This window comes from Ambystoma mexicanum, chromosome 6q, assembly GCF_040938575.1.
Source record: "Ambystoma mexicanum isolate Mex_15411 chromosome 6q, UKY_AmexF1_1, whole genome shotgun sequence".
NCBI classification, from domain to species: domain Eukaryota; kingdom Metazoa; phylum Chordata; class Amphibia; order Caudata; family Ambystomatidae; genus Ambystoma; species Ambystoma mexicanum.
The window spans coordinates 735,829,386-735,841,437 of NC_090937.1; positions in this window are offsets into that span (position 1 = coordinate 735,829,386).

The following is a 12,052-nucleotide window of genomic DNA, read 5'->3' on the forward strand; positions in this document are numbered from 1 at the left end:
ATTCAGAATTTTCATTGGTTTCATCTTTGTTAGTACTAAACATTTCTGCGTCCCATGTTGCTTTGGAGATGGGTGAGGCTTGTAGCACGTCCTGAGGTGCAGCAAGGTTGTTAATAAGGCTCCAAAATTCAGAGGAGTTCTTGTTCTTGAGGTTTATCAGCATCTCCACCGAGTCGTTCTGTAAGAGAACCGCCTTGTGAGCCTTACTCCAGTTCTTGTATTTCTGCATTACAAGTTTTTATTTTTTTTGCACGGTATTGACCTGGATCTTCACGAGATAACTTTCTTATCTCACCATGCAACAAACTTTTGTGCTGCAACACTTGGATATCAAACTTGTGTTTTTGGCATAGTTTACGCTGTTTAAGGCCCTGTTTATGTTCTGAAAATTGAGACAGAAGATGCTGATATTCTATCATGTCGGGTTCTGACATCAAGCTGGATACAATCGAGTTAACATCAGTAGTTTTGAGGTTCGGTTTTATCCTGCCAGAGCGAAAGGAAATAGCATAAGGCCATGTTGGTTCTATTGGAATGTTTTGGATGTTAAATGTAATCTTCAACATATAGTGGTCACTGTGTTCCATCTTGGTGACCTCAAGACGACTAGCCTTTGTTAAGAAAGATCCAGAAACGAAGAAGTAATCCAGTGTTGAGAACTGCTGATCTCGGTTCCATGTAGGATTAGCTGGAATGTCGCCAAACAGGTTCCCATTCAGAAGTGCCAGCTCATGGGAGTCCATTTCTGAACACCATGTTCGAGCCGCTAGGTCGTTTACCTTCCTTCTGTGATGCTTTGTTGTAACATTGGTGTCGATGTTCAGACAATCAATGTTTAGATCTCCACAGATTATTATTTTTGCAGCACATGAGTTTTCCAGTATCGTGTCTACAATGGTGGTCATAAATTGAACTATTCCCGTGGTAATCTGGTTCCAATATAGGTTGATGATGTATAGGAACTCATGTACGCGAGGTCCAGATTTCAACACTTTGGCACACTGAATTTAAGGGAAGATGTTGTTAGTCTCAACAATTATGAGGCCAAATGCTTTTTTTACAGCGATTAGGAGCCCAGCCATTGGTCTTCCTTTTGGCTGTTTGAGCGCAGGATTTAAAGCTATCTCAAACAGTGGTAAAATAGTGCATTCCGTTAGCCATGTTTCTTGTAAACTTACCAAGTCTAGGTCATGCATCCATGGTGTGTGAAACAAGTGAACAAATCCACGTGTGTCCCAGGATCCAAATGTCATTGATGGTTCCTGACGTTACTTGCTCTGATTCTTGTTCAGAGCAGATGAAAGCCTTGCCCATTTTCCGCTATCAGAGATACATGTTGGTGAGTCCTCCTGAGCAACTGTGTAAAATTTTCCACTAGAGCCGACGATGGTCACTTTTATATGCTCGTCCACTGTGAGGTTGGTTGCATCCACGATTTTGGGTGTGGAGTTGGTCTCAATCGATACGAGAGGCACTTGGATTGCTTAGGCTCTTTCTTTTGTGTCCATTGTTAAGGTCTTCGCAGGTTTTTGGGGGACTTTGAGACAAGCACCATTGCTTGTGGACTCAGAGGACGAAGCAACTTGGGGTGTGGTGTATAGTTCAAACCCCAAAGACACCAGCACCAGGCCCGATTCCAACAAAATGTCCCGTATTATTCTTGATGCAAGATGCAGAGTCACCATGTCATTTCTTTTTTCTGAGTGAAATTCCACAATGTTCAAGTCGTCAGGAAGAATCGTTCTCAGACTAGGCACAAGATGGAAAAGCCTAGTTATGTAATGACGGTTTAAGATCAGGTCATCAGAGGGGTCCACTGTTTCCAGGATCGGTTTCTGGTATAATGATTTTAATGATTTTAGAGTTGGTCATGTCGCATTTATTAGTGCTCTGGATTGCGTGAGAGGTATGAACGCGAGGGTGAGTTAAGTCTTGCATCGAGAGCCTTGAGTAGTGGTTTGAAAACGCGTTGACTTTGTGGAAGACAGGAATTACCTTACATGATTGTGTTTTGCAGTTAGGTGTAGGAAACCTCCTAGCCACAATTTTGGCTCTCTTTTCCTCCATTGTCAAAAAAGGGGTACCCATATTTGTGTTCTTGATGGGAGCCAAGATGGCTGATTTCACCAATGTACAGATTCTCTGGCATTTTGGTGATGAAGGTTCTCTTGAGAGCTCAGAGGGCAAGGTCTTGACTAGAGTATTACTGCGTGTGTTAGAAAGAGCGATTTCTATCAGGTCAGAGGCTGAGATCTTTGTAAGGGGTACCTGCTTGGTTTGAGGGTCCGCTTCTTCGTCTTCATATGTCAGGTCAGGTGTGTAGTACTGAGATCTGTCAATACCAGTAAAGTCGGCATTTGCTCTTTTGGCTCCGCACACCACTTTTGGTTTCTGAGGATTAAATTCCTTAAACCCAGTGTTATTGTGAACAGTTAGGTTTACAGTTTTTATATTGCGCAGGAATTTTCTGGAGCCGTTCCCACGCCGCATTTTGGTAGCTGGTTGATTTTTAGATTTTCTTTTAGTTGATTTGGTTTTTCCAAAAGCAAAGGTGGTAGTTGGATTCGCTAGATTATGGGCCCCTTTGAAGATGTCGAAGACCCCAAGGTTCTTAGAGGAGCTAGTGTCTACCAGGCCTGTTGCATCATTGCAGTTTATTGCGCTTTCGCCAGTGGTTAGGGGGGCAATGCTCGAAGATGAGGCCGTTTGTGGATTTGTGAGGGCAGGGTTGCTGGTTTGGCGACTGTTTGCCAATGCTTTGCCAAAGGAGGATATGTCCTGTAACGCTTAGTCCTCGGCAAGACCATCTAATGCAACTGAGTAGGCGTTTGTGGGGAGTCCTGTAGTGGGAAGGTCAGCCGTGCCACTGGCACTAGCTGTAGCTTTTTTGTTCTTAGATTGAGGTACTTTGGATGTCGAGATGACTGCGGACAAGTTAGAACAAGAGAGCGAGACAATCTTCGTCGTTCAGTAGTATGCCTCTCAAGTTCTGTCGAGCTTAACGGAGGCTTGTTGGGGCAGCTCAACTTGTCTTCTTTGGACAAGTTGAGGGTTCTTTGGATGTCGAGATGACTGCGGACAAGTTAGAACAAGAGAGCGAGACAATCTTCGTCGTTCAGTAGTATGCCTCTCAAGTTCTGTCGAGCTTAACAGAGGCTTGTTGGGGCAGCTCAACTTTTCGTGAGGGTCTGCCGCAGGAACCACGGTCACATGCGGCTCAGGTTGAGGGAGCCCAGAGAGCTCTTGCGCAACTATCGGGTCACGAGTTACGGAAGGCGTTGACATTAGTCCGGGGTTGATTGGAGCAGGCTTGGTGTTGACTGTGGTTAAGACATACACCAGTTCTCTGTCTTGTGAGTCAGCGCCGAGGTGAGGTGATTCGATGTGGGTGTTTTGCATACAGTGCTCGGGCTTTGTCCTGAAGAGTTTCAGAGCTTCTTTAGCTACTTTGGCAAGAAGTATTTTGTCTTTGTTGTTGTTTTTGGTTTGACAGAAATAATTTTGATCATAGACTCCATTTTGCTGCTTAAGGTAGTTAAGTCTTCTTTGCAATCAGTACCCTTCCTCTCAACATCAGTTAGTTTAGTTTTGAGAACTGCAGTCAGTGTTGTGAGATCTTTGATGTTTTCATTAATGTGTTTGTAAAGTTTGATGAAACGAGCAATGGATATGGCCATTGAGGCCATAATGGTCGCCTGAAGATCACTGGCCAAGGTTGAGTCTCTAGGGGTCATAGCATTCAGGTTACTACTTGCCTGTTTGTGCTGACGGTGATGTCTGCTTGTCCTGATTTTCTGGTAGGGACGTTCCATTATTGAGGAGTCGGTGGATGAAGTATCCGATAAAGAAGAGTCTTTGGTCGAATTGCCAGCGACCCTCAAGGTTTGCGGTTCGAGCTCAGATGCTAAAGGCACGGGGCCATTTTTTGTAAGCACTGAGCAACTCGAGCGCTTTATTTCGGCTTTTTCCTCTGTAAACATTGCATCATGGAGGAGCTGCTAGCGCGGTTCCTCCTGTGTTTGGCGCCACCAATGTCTTTCACCACAAGTTCAGGACCTGCAGCCAGATCGTTGATTGTGTTTATTTGAGTGTTACAAGTAGAGTCTACGGAGGCTGCAGTTTCTGCTCTGTGAATTTGCAGAGCCTTGTTGATCAAAGCTAAGTCAGATAGCAGCTTGTCGGCAATGTCCAGTGAATTGCTGCGATTTTCAATGATGTGTGCAGGGAGCGTTGCACTCGTGAATTGTGGATAATCTGCCAGGAATAAAATTGAAGGGGAGCAAGGCAGATTGATTTACCTGAAAGTCAGAAATCTGTGTGGCATCTGAGAAAACGTCGTCACTGCAAAAACCATCAGCGCTCTCCTGGTGATTAGCCGAAGCACTGAGATATATTGAGCGGCCGGGTTTAGATGGGACTATGTCTGGAACCAAGTCCACGGTTGGAAGTAGATCATGCTCTGCACTACAGCCCAACATTGTTTTATTGATGTTACAGATCTGGTCCGTTGGCCCGTCCGAATGGGGAATAGGAGGGCAAAGTTCCAAAGAGTCAGTGTTGTTCGATTTCGCTTCTGGGTTGTTAGAACACCCTCTGTCCCCGGCACAGGTCAAGACTGTGTCTCCTGGTTTTGCGGCACCCTCCAAAGATTGAACTGGAGTCATGTTTACTACCGGTTCGGGTATTGCGCTTTGTATAGGGAGGGTAAGTTTGGGTGTGTGTTAAAGTTAGTGACCTGGGTGGCCTTAGCAGTCATCAATGTCTCACTTTCATTTTCACTGTTAGCGTGACATGTATGTGAAGGCGCGCAGAGCATGGAATTTACGCATTCATCTACAACTGCAGCTGCAGCATCCTGGCCATAGGAGTGCGACAGACTTATTTGGTCTTGGCGAACTCGGCGTTGCTGTGAGGTTGGTGAACACTATACATCCTGCGGCTCCTCGATGGGTTTCATTCTTTTCAGTTGAGCCTGTGTCTTGAGAAATGTAAGCGCTGTGACTGAAGCATCAGTCATTCCTAGGAAACAGCTCATGGTCACTTGATGCAAACAGGAAAGGAGAGGAACGGGGAGAACAGGGAGCGGAGGAGTCGGAATCTACTAGGCTGCTCAGCTGCCTCTGACTCCTCAGACTCTGCCCTGACACCGCGCCCGCTCCATGGGGAGATCGAGTCTTTAAGGTTGTACATGCCCACCAAAGCAGTAGACAGGGGAAACAGACTGTAGAGGGAGCAGCACACCAACTCCTGCAGCTCCTCAGACTCTGCCATGACTCTGCGCCCACTCCGCGGGGAGATCGAGTCTTTAAGGTTGTACACGCCAACCAAAGCAGTAGACAGGGGAAACAGACTGTAGAGGGAGCAGCACACCAGCTCCTGCAGCTTCTCAGACTCTGCCCTGACTCCTCCAAAATATTTACTTTGGGTGTGCTCTATTTCTTGAAGGAGTTCTTTGGCAGTTCCATGTAGGAGAATGTTATTTAAATGTTGCATTTTTAGAGCAGGAGTTTTTGCATAGTACAGTCTGTGCACAAGATTTCATATAGCAGAATGGTGTGTTGATAACATTTTGATGTGGTGGAAGGTGCTTTTGCAAGCAGTTCCTGAAAATGCAGGCTAATGAATGTATTTGCAATCCAGTGTGGATGCGCACTGGGCAGGAGTCCATGGTTTGTAACGTTTTTATTCTACTTTTGTCTTTTAGTTTCACATAGTGATTGAGGAATTGTCGTAAAGATTTGAAGGATTTTTGGCATACGTTAAATATTGAGCTGCATGTCCATTTGTACACTGGATGGTATGTTGGGTAAAAGTAACATTTGGTTGAAAGTTTGTTGGGGATGTTTTTTCTATAATGGTTTCTTTTGCCATAATGGTGTCTCCTAGCATTTCATACCCTTGGCCATTATTGTCTATGGCAATTGATTTTTTTTGTTCTTGTTTATAAGTGTCTTCATTGAAATATGGTTCAGTGCTGCTTGAGTGAATCCATTCACCTTCACAGAAGTTTGACAAGGTATCTATTTTGACATTGCACATGTTTAGAAGTACTTTTTGTAATGTATTGTTTAATTTAGTTAGTAGATTCATTCTGTGTAAAATTAATCTAAACAATGTTCTCTTCAGGAGAAATGTGCTGTCAATTAGAGCTTCAAGGATTCATTTTTCTGCTTTAAAGGGTAGAGCGTGACTTTTTAGCTGTCGTTATAAGATTGTTATGAACTGCACGGTGCAATTTATTGGGATTGTTTTACTGTGGCTATGTTAACATTGGTAGATATATTGTTATGCTCATTAGTAGGTCAACCTTTGTTTGTACATCAGTTTTTACTTTTAGCTTTTGCAAGGGGGGACCTTACTTCTTTTTAGTGGTGGCTGGTTTCGTTTTGTTGAGTGAGGTTATTAGCTGTTTTTTAATGTTTTCTTTGAATTGTGTTATAGGTGGATGACTATATGGTCTGCTTTTATTTTCATCTGCTCTATTTTTTTTGTTTTCTACAGAGTTGGTTTTTAGTAGGTATTCTATTCTGTCTGTTGGGAAAAGGGAAAGTTTGTGTTTGAAAGTTGTGGAATGTTTGTCTGTGTATTATGTATGGGTGTGTGGGTCTTATTGTACAGATGCATAGAGTGTTGTGTGATTGTGCAGTGGGATGAAATGTGTGGTCCGGAAGGTTGTAAGAGTAAGATGCTCTAGACGTGTGATGAGCTTGGGTTAGTCAGTAAGGGAGTGGTGGTGTGATTGAATAAGTAGGGCCATTATGATGTTTTGAGGAAACCAGTGGTTGTTATAATGGTGTGATTTAGTGCATAGATGGTTGTCTGGGTGTAATGGAAAAAGGGTGAAGAAGTGTGTGTATGTGTGCTAATGTGTGTTAGTGATTTGGAGTGCAATGAGTTTGTAAGTTGTTGGGTTGGTATTAGGACCTCATGTGCATAGGGGTATGGAATAGTAAGGAAGTGAAATTGTGGTATAGAAGTGGATGAGAGATGGATGTGTTGTTAGGCAGTAAGGAATATGTGGTGTATTGAATAAAGAGCAATGATTAGCTGGGAATAGATAGAGTTTGAATGTTGCAATCAGAGTAAGAGTGAAATACAATGTTGTTTAGTTGAAACGAATACTCTAGTCTAATATATAATGAAAGTACATTGTTACAATTAAAGAGATATGCATGCTATATCAATGTACTTACTTTGTAGGATGTGAAGAATGCTCTTTCTTTGGTAGCTGTCTTTGCCAATCTTCTTTTTATCTGTAATTGTAAAAGAGATTTGGTGAGTATATGTGGTAATGGTGAAGTACTTTATGAGCATTTTGTGGAAAGTTAAATAATGCATATGTGCGTTTACAGCAGCACTGTGTGTAACTTTTTTCTACAAGAAAGGAAAAGAAGATGCAAATGATTTGTAGAACATCTTTGAACATTTGTGAGTGGCACTTGGTGTGTGCAAGTTTAATATGTTGGCAGTTCATGTAAGTAACTTCCACTTGATGTGACCAGGTGCGGAATGCTGCAATACATGGCATTTGATAGTGTGGTTAAAAAGAGAATATGCTGATTGAAAAGCTTATGACAGGGTAAGTGGCAGCAATATATATATATGTTTGATTGATTCTTTTCAGCCTGGCAAGCAAGTAGTGGTAATCTGAATACCATTCTCAGATATTATATGTGTCTAAGATGGTGTGATTACATTTTCAGTTCACAGTTGACATCTGGGCATTTACTATCTGATATGCATATGTGACACTTCATAGTATTCTTTTTCTTTTGTATTTATTTTTTGATATTATCAAGGCAAAAAAACATGGAACATCATATGGCAAGGGAGTTATTTGAAGTCACTGCTAGCAGTAGATGTTGGAATATATTTGTTTTGATTGTGTTGCGTTATACAAGAAAAACCATTCCTCTGTCTTGCACTGAAGTATTTGTAGAGAGATGTCTATAGCTTGCACTATGCACTTTACAATATGACATTAATGTTCTCTATATTGTTCTATATGTATTTATCGTGTCATAGGAATGCATTGCTTGCACAGAAGCACTATGCACTGTATATTGTCTCAACGCTACTTACTTAGGGAAGAAATTAATCTCGCTTCCAGGCACTTTATAACAATGGTAAGATGCATAAGCAGTTACTTGCTGGCTCTATTAATATTTTTGACAGATTCATTCTGCTACCCCTGCCTACATGTATTTTACGTGATAGACAACATTATATCATTCAGATAAAAACACATGGGACCATCATAAGGCAAAGGAGTTACTAGAAGTCATCATTAGAAGTAGATGTTGGGATATATTGTTCTGTCGCATTACACAAAGAAAAAATTCCCTTATTATATTGGAATATTTTAGAGAGATGTCTATAGTTTATATTATGTATTTTTATAATACGACATGAATATTTTGTATTATACTATATGAATCTATTATATCATAGGAATGCATTGTTTATATAAAAGCACTATGCACTTTATTGTGACTGAACGTTACATATTCAGCGAAGATAGTTGTCCTGCTTCTAGGTACTCCGTAAACATGGCAAGATGCATAAGCAGTCACCTCGTGGCTCTGTGAATATTTTAGGTAGATTTGTATTATTACCCCTGCCTCCATGCATCCAATAGGAAAGACAACACCATGTTATTAATATGGGAGTTTTAATGTTTCCGTATTGCCCTCATAATTGTGGTTTGTGTCATATACTATGAGCTGCTTTTTAAATAGTACTAATATTTAAAATGCCAATTTTTTTATTTGTATGTGTCTTGTTATGGCTGAAACGTTATGTTTGACGTTTTACATATGCTTATACTACTCAGTAATGTGAGTCAGTAGCCCAAGCCAAGATGGCTAATTGCCATTATTTTTGAGATTATAAGTCACCTTCTTTATGTCTTTCACTGTGGGGGGAGTGTCTGTTATATAAACAAGCACTCTATGGGTGATGAGTGACTGTGAACAAGCCACTGGTTAGTGGTGAAACGCGTCAGGCTGCCGTCTGGCTAAGCAAAATTTGCACTGGGAGATCACTTTTTATCTGCTGCATATGTAAAATAAAGGCTGCTATATTTTACACAACCAATGATGCAGTATTTGCTGTTGGACTTTCGTGATTATTTGGATCATTGGAACACTTTTTTGTTCGTGGAGTGCTGCTCGCTTGAATAGTTTCCGTTTGAAGCTGTTTGTTTTTGAATATATATATATATATATATATATATATATATATATATATTACATGGCCTGTGGTAGCGGCCATGTAGTTATGGTTAAGTTGTTAAACCCATAGGAAGAGCACTTTTTGGGCGGCTTATAACTTTGCTCCCCCTGGACGAATCCCCACCAAACTTCGCAAAAAAAGTATATGGCCCACTCTGAATTGTTTTTGCAAAGTTTGTTGAGGTTTGGTCCAGGGGGGGCAAAGTTATAGGGGTGGTCACAAAATGTATTTTTTTCCCATAGACATAATAGGAAAAAACTTTGCTCACGCCTACAGCTCTAACCGCTGGACGGATTTTCACCAAATTTGTGGCAAGAGCAGCAGGTTGGCCCCAAAATCGTGCTTTTGTTAATTTGGTTTAAATGCGTCGAGTAGTTATTTTTAAATGACCAAAACGTGAGGCAATAAAATTAGTGATATCCTGTTCGGTCCATGGACTGGCCTCTGATTGGCTGTTCTGTCCGCGGCTCCGATTGGCCATAAAATTCACAGACTTTTGCACGGTCCATGGACATCGGGACGCGGCCGCTGATTGGCTGGTGAGAAAACGTGAAATGCGTCGGTTTTCGTGAAGCACGCGCCATCTTGGATTCGTGGACTTTTTGGGGTCCAAGGACAGCGCAGTGAAAACATAAAAAAAAGCAGCATTTCACTTGTCAAACTCAACAAACAATCTCTGGGGATGTGGGGGGGATGAGGATTGGATTGGATATGGCCATAAGAAGCCAAAAAATGGGTTGTTTCACCCCCCCGAAAGTCTGCAAACACTCCAGATGTCCTGGGGCAGTCCTGTGGTGTTCGCGAACACTTCAGATGTCCTAGGACATCTGTACTTATTTCTGCATTACAGGGTTGGGGAAGGGGCGAAATTAGAGGGGGCGGTCTTAACATCTTTAGATGGTTTATAACTTTGTTGCTATTTGACGAATGTGGACAAAAGTTTTGAGAAAGATTATAGACCCAACCTTCAATGTCTGTGTAAAGACTGAATGGATTTTGTCAAGTGGGGAATAAGTTATATGACTATTGTATGTACATACATTTTGACACTTTTAAAAAAATAAAACATGGGCGGATTTCGAGCAAACCCGTGAGAAGCACTGGCAAGGACTTTAAAGCATGGTTTTGCAACTGTGCCCGTGTTTTATTTTTTGACAAGTGTATAATATAGGTACAAAAAATAGTCATATACCTTTGGTGGCTGAGGTATAGCCTGTGGCCGTGGGCAGTAGCCAGATTGTCTGGGTTATGGCATAAGGTCATGTCTACCTGGGACCGGCTATGTGGTAAAGTTATTCGAAGGTAGGATAGGGTTGAAAGTGAAAAAAAGTGCTTGCGGTAATATGTTAATAGGGTTTTGCAGGCTGCCATGGCAAGGGAAGAGGGGCTGTGTATGGAGCCCGCCTTCTCTTTCCATGTTGAAGGTCTTAGTAAAGGATTTTTGGCGTCCCGGTGTAGGAAGAATAATCCTTGCTTCTTACAGTAGGATGCAGCAGGCGTCCCGCTATAGGAAGACACATCTATGTTTTAGCACCCTGGGTTCCTGCTTTGGGAACAGAGGTGCTAATGGCCTTTATCCCCCATTTCAGGGGCTGCAAATGGACGACCGTAGCCCTCCTTATTTATTTATTTATTTATTTATTTATTTATTTATTTATTTATTTATTTATAACACACTAATGCCCGCAGACATCAGGCTGTGTGGTTACAGTATTTGTTGAGGAAAATGAGGTGGAGGAAGAAAGCTTACTACTTGCTGAGAAAGGAACAACCTTTCTCAGAGCATTGCAGTCATTGGATTTGGTGTGGCGGCGCATGGAGGTGGTCCCGTAGGAGTACTGTCCAGTCTGTGACTGAGTACAAAATTGCACTCAGTGCATTTCACTTTGGTAGCTTTAGCCTTTGGTACGCTCCCAACAGTAGCAAAGAACTGGCACACCTATGATTCGATCTTGGTGCTAGAAGTAGGCACTTCCTCTGCCTCATCTTCTTGGTTTTCTTTATTGTCTTTGAAAGTACTGTGCTTTTTTGTTGTGACGGTCCTCCAGCTGGTGGTGGTGGTGGCTCTTGGGGAGGAGAGATGGCAATAACTGATGCCATTTTTAAGATAAATAGCAATTTTGATAAAATTCTTCCAAGTATGTACTGTGTACTAGATTGGTAATGGATATTGAGTATGAAACGGTGTAGGAGGTGTGCAAGGGAAATTTTGAAGTTGAAAGTTCCCAGATCAGTAGAAAATGCAGTTCCATTGTCAGCGAAGGATGGATCTTATTGTGAAGTGCGGACGGGTTCTCGGACACGTCATCATGCCACGCACCAGCGTATGGTCATGTGCCACTGTCCGGTCGCAATGAAGTCACATGTTCGTAGACGTCTACGGATGCAAAACTAGTTGAAATAGTTGCAAAATGTGTATAGAAGTGTTAAAAATGATTCTAGAAGGTCGGAAATGGCAGAGAAATTGGACACAAATATTGTTATATTTGGTAAGTATGATATTAGTGAGTTGTAGGAAAATTTCATGCACTGGTGAAAACCCATGAAATTCACTGAAAAAATGTTGTTAAAGGGACGTTATGGTTCAGTTGCACTAATAAAAACCTATGAAATTCAATGAAAAAACTTTGTTAAGGGGACCTGTTGGTTCAGTTGCACTAATAAAAACCTATGAAATTCACTGAAAATACTTTGTTAAAGGGACGTTATGGTTATGTTGGACTAATAAAAACCTATGAAATTCAATGAAAAAACTTTGTTAAAGGGACGTTATGGTTAAGTTGCACTAATAAAAACCTATGAAATTCAGTAAAAAAAT